The 10,700-nt window shown below is 24.1% G+C and overlaps 1 long non-coding RNA gene across 1 annotated transcript; it reads left to right on the forward strand.

Moving 5' to 3' along the window:
* The first annotated feature begins 6,951 nt into the window (after positions 1 to 6,951).
* Positions 6,952 to 7,808, forward strand: LOC124941232. The gene is made up of 3 exons (XR_007099622.1): positions 6,952 to 7,322; positions 7,414 to 7,475; positions 7,555 to 7,808. It is a non-coding gene; the product is annotated as an uncharacterized LOC124941232 (long non-coding RNA).
* The last annotated feature ends 2,892 nt before the right edge of the window (positions 7,809 to 10,700 follow it).

Here is a 10,700-nt window from a genome sequence, read left to right on the forward strand (position 1 = left end):
ACTTCTTTGTGCTAAGCTATTTATGAGCTTGCGCCATCAAATATATATTTTGTTTGTCTTTGATGTTTAAGAAATACGAATCGCGGTGTTGCGAAAGAGATGATGCTAATTTTGAAAAATGAAAAAGATTCATCTTAAGGAATCAACAAATAAAGATAAGTCTTAATTGTATATAAATATGTTTGATTATTAACACATCTTCTTATACTGTTAAATCTTAATTTTATAAGCTTATATATTTCGATATAATTTTTTTCTCAAGAAACATTAATATGTATATTCATTATACAAATGTTATATAGAAAATAAATTAGAACACAATAATTTAATTTGTTCTAATTTTATATAAAGATTTGTTTGATTATTATTAATAATAATGAATGAAAATAAGAATCTAACTAATATGTTAGCTTTCAATTTTTATAAAATTTATGGTGTTAAAATTATTTATAATTGAAACATATTGTTTCAGTTTTAAAATAATTAATTATAATATATACCTTCTTAAATTAATTAAGCGATATAATTAATAAGAATATGGTATGATGATTTACTAATTAATAAAGAGAGATATATATTTATTTATACATTGTTTTATATATTATATTTTATTATGGTAATAAGTTATCGTTTTAAATGTGTATATATTCATTTGTTGATAGAGTATAGTCAAATATGAAGTATATGTTGTTTCTAGAAAGAAGATAAAAAGGTCATAAAAACGGTACAACAATGAAATGGTGCGTTGGTGTAGTGGTTCAAAGTAAGTTGTAATGATGCGTAATGGAAGGGAGGTCACCTGTTCGAATTCGGCTGATAAAATGATTTTTCTTTTGTAGAAATCGGATGTGATAAAATGACATTAGTCATTTACATTGATTTTTTTTGTAGAAATCGGATATGATAAAATGACATTAGTCATTTACGTTGAAACCATTCCAATTTCTTGTGTAAAAATTATGAGATGAATGAAATGATCAATGATTTCTTTGTAAAAATCTAACTAGTCAAAATGACTTTAGTCGTTGAAACCATTCCAATTTATTGTGTAGAAATTATGAGATGAATGAGATAGTCAATAATTGTTAAAATGACTATATAGGTAATGATTTCTTTATAGTAATCAAACTCGTTGAAATGATTATAGTCGTTGATATTGAAACATTCAAATTTCTTATGTAGAAATTATGAGATGAATGAGTGCCCATAACAATGTCTTATATAGAAATTTGATTTTTCAAAATGATTTTAACCATGGATGTTAGAATCATTCTAATTTCTTGTGTAAAAATTATTAAATGAAATGAAATGGGGCACTATAGAAATTATGTGATTCATAATGACAGAAAATGAAGGTCATATGTATAATGAGATTAAATAAGTTATTTGTGTTAGAACTTATTCTAATCATGCATTTAAAGAGACACAACTATGTTAGTCGAAATTGTCTTCGCAAAAATTGTCTCGATGAGAACAATCTACTCAGATTTATTTTGAGCATGCATAGTTGTTTCACGTCGATTATTGTTCAAAATATGGCAATGTAAGTGCTTCGATTAAGATATGAAATATATTTGTAGTTATATTTAATTTGATTATGTGCTAATTGATTATTAATATAAATCATGCATGATTATCTAGAAATTTATATATATATATATAAATTAAGATTTATTTTCTATCTATTTTTATTTTAATAGATAATTTTGAAATTTGTCACAAATCATGTGTTCTTTGATTGACAAAGATTTGTTATAGAATGTTAAAGGTTATCTAATTAATTAAGAAACGAATAATTGATGACATGAATATTTATTTATATAATTAGTTAGTTTTATATTTGATTAAAGATAAATGATCAACATTCTAATTAAGTGTAATAATTAATATTCTAATTAATTATCATGTATTTTTTAAACGGTAATTTTAATGATAAATGATGTTGTATATATATTTGTTTAATAATATATATGACATATTATTTATTTGATTATGTTTCTATGTTATTTACTATATATTTATAGTTGTTTTGTCATCGTGGTGACTAAAATGAAAGAAGCAATAATATATAATATCATATATATGGATATATTAAATTTTGGTTTAATATAATATATTTGATATACATTGTTCAAGTGCAACATTAAGACTTACTTAATTTGATAATTTTGAAATCAAATAATTACAAGCAAAGTCTTGTTTGATTTGAGAATAATGTGGCAAACATGTCGATATTACGAGATACAAACGTGCAACCGGAAATATATGTTTAAGCGACTTCGGTCAATGATGTTTGAAACATTATGATTTCTTTTGTAGAAATCATGTGATATGGTGAATATTTATTTGATTAAATATTCTAATTTCTTTTATAGAAATTAAGTGTTGAAATAAATATTTTAATTGATTAAATATTTTTAATTTTTTATGTAGAGATTATGTGAAGAATGATTTATATATGAAAAAATATTCTAATCTATTGTATAGAAATTATATTTTATTCAATTAAATATTTATGATATAGTTATCTTATTCATTGTATGATAAGTATAACAAAAGAAATTTGTATAAGAACTGTGTGACAATTTCTTGATTAGAAAATCATTGATTTAAATTATACAAATATGTGTGATTTAAAAAGGATACCAACACGAATGTGGGGCAAATATCTTTATTGATTATAGCACAAAAATAATTGTGTATATTTTGATAAATGTAAAAATAATTTGTTGTTAGAGAAATATGTTCTCTATAAAAGATAAAGTTGCGCAACTTTATAAAAAGAAATAAAATAACAAGAAAATGTGTTGTTTATATTGTTGAGTTGGTGTTCAAATCGATATTTTAGATTTGAGGATTTTGAAATCAAGAAACGTGTCATATTTTGACATTATTTTCATAAAACTTCGAAGAACCAATGTCTTCAAAAAGATTTTATAAAATAAATGAAAAGGAAAGTTTATAAAGTCTTGATATGACTTATAATAAATTTTATAATAATGATATGAAAATTTGATCATACTTTTATTAAAAAGTGGATGTGACAATTATATATATCATGAAGACAATGAAAATTATTTCATTACGTTTCTTTTGTACGATATTTTTATTGTTAAAAATTACGATAAAAAATGATTAAATCCATTAAAGATGTGAATTGCACTACATGAAATATCATGTTGTTATCAAATGATATATTGATATTATTAAATGAAAGACTTTACGTCTATAAGTGAATATGTATACACTTGAAAGTGCAATCTACATATGGAAATCTTTTAAGAAAATTATGATTGATAGATTAAATGTTATAATCTATAATTTTGACTTATGTCGAAAAATAAAATATTTTTATGTAAAATATAATCGTTTACACGAAGACATAATATTTCAAAGACATTTTGTCTACTAGTTAGCCATATAAATAATATTTTCATAAAAAAAAGTTTAAATGGTAAGCATATACGAACGATTATGCTTTTTATTAGAAGATATTCCAAGATTATCTAAGAATGTACCAACGGAAATTTCTAATTATTGTGATAGTAATTAGAAATTGGACAAGTTTAGAGTTAGTGACAAGTCTAGACATACATGTCTTAGACATAATGTCATTAGACTGTACTCTCTAATGGAGTTATCAAATTTGACTATGTAAGTCAAAGATAACATTGTGGATCCACTAATCAGATTATTGAATAGAGAGATAGTTTGAAGTCTTTTGAGACATTAGCCTACTATAAGCTGGTTTGAAGGAAAACCCAACCTATGTAGACTGGAGATCCCAAGAACTAGGTTCAATGGGACAACCTAATTGTACTGACTTGGAAAGTTATTGTTGATGATTAATTCTATAACGAAACAATATATATTTTGACGAGGATAAGTATATTGCTTTTAATGATTCTTTGTGAGCAAAGAGATCACCTATGTGAGGGAGAAGTGGGGCTGCTATGAAAGAATTGTACGGCTCAATTCTAGACCCTCTCACGGAACCAGGCGCGTGTTCCATGGACAAAACGGACACAACCATGAGAGCTTGACATGTATCAGGGAGAATTCTATGTGAAAGTGTGTAATCGTTTACACAAATGGCTGAATAGTTCAAGGACATCGAGTCTACTAATCGGCTAGTATATTATATAATTTCATAAGGGATTGTTCAAAAGGTTACACCTACCTATCCTATGTAGAATTCAACTGTTAAACCTTTCACCGGATTAATCTTTCAATTTCCATTAATACGGGGGATTGTTGGAATTTTTAAACTAGTTCTATAAAAATTCCATTAATGAATAGAAATTAGAATGTGGGTAATAAAATCAAATCAAATTCACATAAAATTCAAACGTGAATTAAAAGGTGAAATTTGATCCAAATGTATAATTTAAATCAATTAATTTAAATCAATTGATCTAAAATGCCTTGATGACCGATTAACAAAATGTTGTTAATTTGTAGTGTAACTTATATGAGTTTGTTATTATTATTATTTGTTATGATAATTAATATTATTATTAACAAATTGGAAATCCATTTAATGTTAGTATTGAATTGTAAATGTCTTAATTGTTTTGGCAACAATTAATCTATAATGAAGAGAAAAACGTTAAAGTAATGAAGAGACAAATAATGCCAACCATTGGTTCAAATGATGATTTTATTTAATGGTTTAACTTTTTAACAATATAAAATCTCTCATCTCTTATCTCTCATCTCTAATCTAAAACTCACTTCATCATTTCATTCTTTCTCACTCTAGAATTCCAAAAGTTTTCTTCTTGTTTTGTGAGTGTTCTTTGAGTTCTTTTCTCGATATTTCCGTTGAAACCGGTGATAGTTCAGGTACGCTGATCAAGTTCGACGAGTAGTGATTTCAGTGCAGAATCACTATTGGATTCGTTGTGCCCTGGGAGATAGCCATCTACGACAAGCTCCAGCACAAACGGGAGATGATGAAACTGTTTTAAGGGAAATGCGTCTAACACAAATGCCTCGAATCAACATTTCAATCGGTGATTTTGTTCTTCATATATTTTATTTATTTCATTTATTTGTACATCATTTTATATATATTTCTATAATTTATTTTAAGACAGAATATCTAACAATATCTTGGATGATCACATGCTTTCATATCTTGGTTGATAGTTGAACATGATATCATGAAAACATGCTTTCAAGGACATTCATGTTTTCCTCTAAGGTTGACTAGAATGATGAAGATTAATAGAAACATGAGAAGGCTTTTGAATGCTTGAATGATCACATATTTTAATATCTTGGTTTATAGTTGAACATGATATCATGAAAACATGTTTTGAAGGGCTTCAATTTGTTGGATGTGAAGTGGATGTTTTGAATGATATGCATGTTTTCCTTTGGGCTTGAATTGAATGATGAAGATGTATATAAACATGAGAAGTGTTTTAAATGCTTGAATGATATATGAAATACTTGTTTATGTCTTTCCTATTGATGATCTTGGTTCAATATTCATGAAAATGTGCTTGACTTGATTCAATTTCAGTTAAATTGATTATTCAATTTGCATGATTAGTTAAATTTGATGTTCTTAAATATTAAGATGCTTTGTAAAATATTACGACGTACAAATGAATAAAAAATATTACTTTTAAAACATAGTAAATATAATTTTACTTTCTATAGGTATTTAATCTCTAATATAAGGAATAAAACAAATAAATAAAATTGTGTATTTGAATTTGTTTTATCGTTAAGGTTTTAATTATCATAAAATTGAAAATTTTTGTATATGAATTTGTTTTAGTTTGTTCTTTTTTCTTTAAAGAATTTCAAAAAGAACATTTCTCTTAAATTAATAGTTTGTGTATAATTTGTTTTTCTTATTAATTCTTATATTTTATCATATTTTAACACAAAATATTGTCTTCTTTTTCATTTAATAAAGTATTTTTTAGATGTTATTCTCTTAACCGTTAATGATAAGATTGAATAAAAGGTAATATGTTCGGACATTAAAAAAAATATATTTTAATAAATTTGATTAATTGTAATTAATTATTATAAAAAACATAAATTCATATAATATTTTAAATAATAAAACTTTTTCATAATGCTATTTTTTTAAATTTCGCATTTGCTTATTCTTTGTTCATCAAATTTGATAGTCAATATTCAAAGCCCTATCTCCTACATACGCGTTGAAAAAAAATCAAGGCTTTAAACAGTCTTTTATGTTCTTTTATTAATTTATTTCTAATTTTGTAATTATACAAAAATTCGAAACGTTATATAAATTATAAAAATTATCTCGAATTTTTTCTCTTAATTTTTGGAGTTATAGTTCTTAAGTTATTAATTCACAAAGTTTAAAAAAATTGAGAAAATATTTTAAAGGATTCTTAAAATTGTGAAATTATTATTTGTGATAAAATAATTATTTTACTATTTTCTAATTTTTTTATGATTAAAAAAAACTGTTTTAGACATTTAAAATGAAAAATAATTTTAAATAATTTAAAAAAAAGTAAATAAACCCTTAGCATTAGACCCCACTAGAGGTCGGACTTAAGAGATATACTAGGCTCGTGCCGATCGGAAAGGTGTAGAGCAAGTTAGGTTCTAACTTAGGAACATGTAGCTAGGCTTGAGAGACAAAAGAAATGTGTTTGATATATAAACAAATTATTTTCAGGTATCAATTATTTAAAAATAAAATTATGACACATTAATTAAAATAGACAGGGAAAAGCAGAGCTCAAAGTTCAGCCCCAAATAGATATTGGGCCGAAGATTTATTTATAAAATGAAGCAAGCCCAAAATAAATTTCCCAATGATTTTACCCTAATTATTTTTTTTCTTTTTTCTCTCATGCCGCCGTTTATTCTATTCCTTGTATTTCCAATCTTCTCTCCTATTATAAAAAGGACACAGACCCAAATGAAAACTTCACATTATTTTTCTTCTTCTTCTCTGTAGTTGTCTTTTCATATTCCTGATGTAGTTCTGATCAATAGCCGTCTTATTGTCTTCCTCTGTAGTTTGGTTCTCTTGCCGTTTTCTCCTATTCTTGATGTAGTTTGGATCTTTGCCCGTCTTCTCATATTCTCATTGTAGTCAGATCTCTTGCCATTTTCTCTTATTCCTATCTACCCAGTTTCGATCTCTAACTGTTTTTTTTTTCTTTCTGTCATGTCAATATTAAAATATCATGTAAGCCTATTTTCTAAAGAAGTTTATGTCTATGATGTCTATCATGGTTTATATAGTTTAAAAGGTATTGAGTTCAAACAGTCACCAATGGATATATTCTATCAATAAGCGGTGGTGTAGTGATGTAAGTTTTCATTGAATCATTTTTGAATCATGTATTTTCAATCTTATTTTGTTGATATCTTAATAATTGTTTCATTCTTCTGGTGATACAGGTTCATTAGGTTGAAGATCCCTATTAACACTCCACAAGATTGGCAAGAACATAATATCCAAGGTGGTTATTGTCTACTCTATTATATGCATTACTAACTGAGCATTAATGTGCACTTTCTTATTATTATTCTTTGTGGTAGTTTCTTTTGATTTTTTCCATTTGCCGGAGGACCACCATTACCACCACCATCAAAGCAAGAGACTTCTCATCCAATGAGGATGGAACCGATTGGAGTGTATCACCATATATGTCACCACCTTCAATTTGGGATTGTATCACAAGATTTGTCTCGGGATTTACTTAGGCTGAGTTTGTTAGAAGGTATAATATATAAGGTATAAATTATATATAGGTATAAATTGTAAGGAGGTATAAGAAGGTATAAGTTATATATATTATTATTGTTTGGGTGAAAGTATAAGATATAATATAAATTGTATAAGTTTATAATTTGTGTTTTTGTAGATAATATAAAATTTAGTAAAAGAATAAAATATTATTTTTATTTTTGTTAATTGTTTCTTTAATATTATTCCTAGTTAAATTTATTGATATTTTATTTTAATTAGTTTAAATATTATATCAAATAAATAAATAATAATATAATTATGTTATTACTAAATTAATAATATTATATAAAAATAAATAATTAGTAATATTATATAAAAATAAATATTTATAATTAATACTCATCTTTTTATTATTTTATACTACTAATTTTAAAATTAACATTAATTTTTTTATTAAAAATAAATTAACTTTTTAATTATTAAAATTCTTAAATAATAAAATTTATAAAATAAGTTTATTTTATAAAAGAAAGTAATTAGTAATATATGTTGAAATTAAAATATTATTTTTATTTATTGATTAAATAAATTTTAATATTAAAAAAATTAGACAAAAATAATACTAAAATGAAATTAAAATTTTAATACTGTCTTGTAACAGGTAGAATGTGTTACTAATTTATACCTCATCCAAGGTATAAGTTATATCATTAGTTTTTTTGTACATATAAAATTAATCAAACCAAACACTTTTATAATTTCATTATTAGTATAAGTATACTATCCTAATATTCTAATACATCCTACCAAACACCACTTAGAGGTATAATGAACTCTATTGACAACAACAGATGATTTAAAACCAAATTCAGGTTTAACACATTGACAAAATGCTACATATATATATAACATTCAGGGATGTATCCATTGAAGATCAACGTCCAAAATGGTCATTGTCTACAGCATTTAATTAGTGATAGGATTATGTTATTTTTGATTATTTAATTAATTAGAAGCCATTTATAATAATATATAAATAAAATTATTGTAATGATAAAATCATATAGTTTATTGTTATTTATAAATTAAAGTTTATTGTTATTTATAAATTATTGTTTATTGTTATTTATAATAATATTATGTATAAAAATTGCATTCTTGACCTATATAATTGGGATTTTCAATACTTTTTTTAAACTGTTTTTACTTGATCTTAGTATATTGTTTTTTAAGTAAAAAAATTGACAAAAGAAAATTTAAAAATTTAAAAAGTAACACAATTTTCCTCTTGTGATGTTAATTACAATTTTGTCAAGAAAGAAAAAGTCATAATATAAATACTTGAGAGGGAGGGCTACAATTTAGTGTTATTTATCTTTTCTAAATAATTTTATTTTGTTAATCTATCTGAAGTTTATTTTCTATTATTTAAAAAAATTCAATTTATTTTTTAATTATGTATAATATTTTATATAAATAATTAGAGATATATAAACTTCAAAGTTATTTTAAAAAAAAAAGATTAGTTGACTAGTTATATTTTATAAATTTAGTATTATAGGTTAAAGATTTAAAAGAATTATGTTTAGTTTAAATAGTTTTTATAATTTTATTTGTCTATTTTTTAATTATTTTAAAAAGTAACTTTTTTTTCAATTTTTTTTAATACTAAATTTAATAATAATTTTAAATATTAAAATTGTTTTTTTAAATAATAATATTATAAATAAAAATAATAAATATTTATTTTCTATTTAAAACATGTCAAAATATCATAAATTAAATTTATTTTATATTATTTTCATGTTTTTGTTTAAATAATAATTTAACTATTATTAATTTTTTTTATTTTTTTAACATAATAAGTATAACATCAAAAATCAACTATTTTCTTAATGGAGTTTTTATTTATTCGATAACAGCGCTCCATAATTTACTTTATCTTGAGTCTCGAGTGAGACAAGGAACTGAAAATTATAGGCGCGAAAATGAGTGCATTTAAAAAGTTGATTTGACTAGTTATGACTCATTAGAGTTGCCATCAAATCTATATATATAATTATGCTTAATTTTTAAAGTGTCCGGATTGCCGGGTCAAGAGCTATGGTTAATTTGAATATATATGTGAGAGTAAATGGATACTTGGGTCGGATTATGGGTTGACCCACCCAAAATTTAAAACGGTTAAAAATAAAATTACTATACTTGCAACCTAACAAAACAAGTACATCCCTTTAACCAATTAAGCTAATAAAACTTTATATTTTAAAATCAACACCAAATTTAATGAACGTGAGACATTTTAACAATATAAGTTCAACTTTTTAACTAACTAATCTATATATATAATGATGCTTAATTTTTAAAGTGTCCGGATTACCAGGTCGAGGACTCTGGTTAATTTGGATATATATGTGAGAGTAAATGGATATTTGGGTCGGATTGTGGGTTGACCTGCCCATAAATTTAAAACGGTTAAAAATAAAATAAAAAATGCTATAAGTATTGTTCGAACTTGCAAACTAACAAAACAAGTACAACCCTTTAACCAACTAGACTAATAACATTTTATATTTTAAAATCAACACCAACTTTGATGAACGTGGGACATTTTAATAATATAAGTTTATCTTTTTAACTAACGAATATATATATATATATATATATAATGATGTTTAATTTTTAAAGTGTCCGGATTTCCGGGTTGAGTGTTGTGGTTAATTTGAATATATATGTGAGAGTAAATGAATACTTGAGTCGGATTGTGGGTTGACCCGTCCATAAAGTTAAAACTGTTAAAAATAAAATAAAAATGTTATACGTATGGTTTGAACTTACAACATAACAAAATAAGTACAACTCTTTAACCAATTAGGCTAATAATTTTATATTTTAAATTAAACACCAAATTTGATGAAAACGGGACATTTTAACAATATAAGTTCAACTTTTTAACTAACTAATATATATATATATATAATGATGTTTAATTTTT

Source organism: Impatiens glandulifera, chromosome 6, assembly GCF_907164915.1.
Source record: "Impatiens glandulifera chromosome 6, dImpGla2.1, whole genome shotgun sequence".
NCBI classification, from domain to species: Eukaryota; Viridiplantae; Streptophyta; class Magnoliopsida; order Ericales; family Balsaminaceae; genus Impatiens; species Impatiens glandulifera.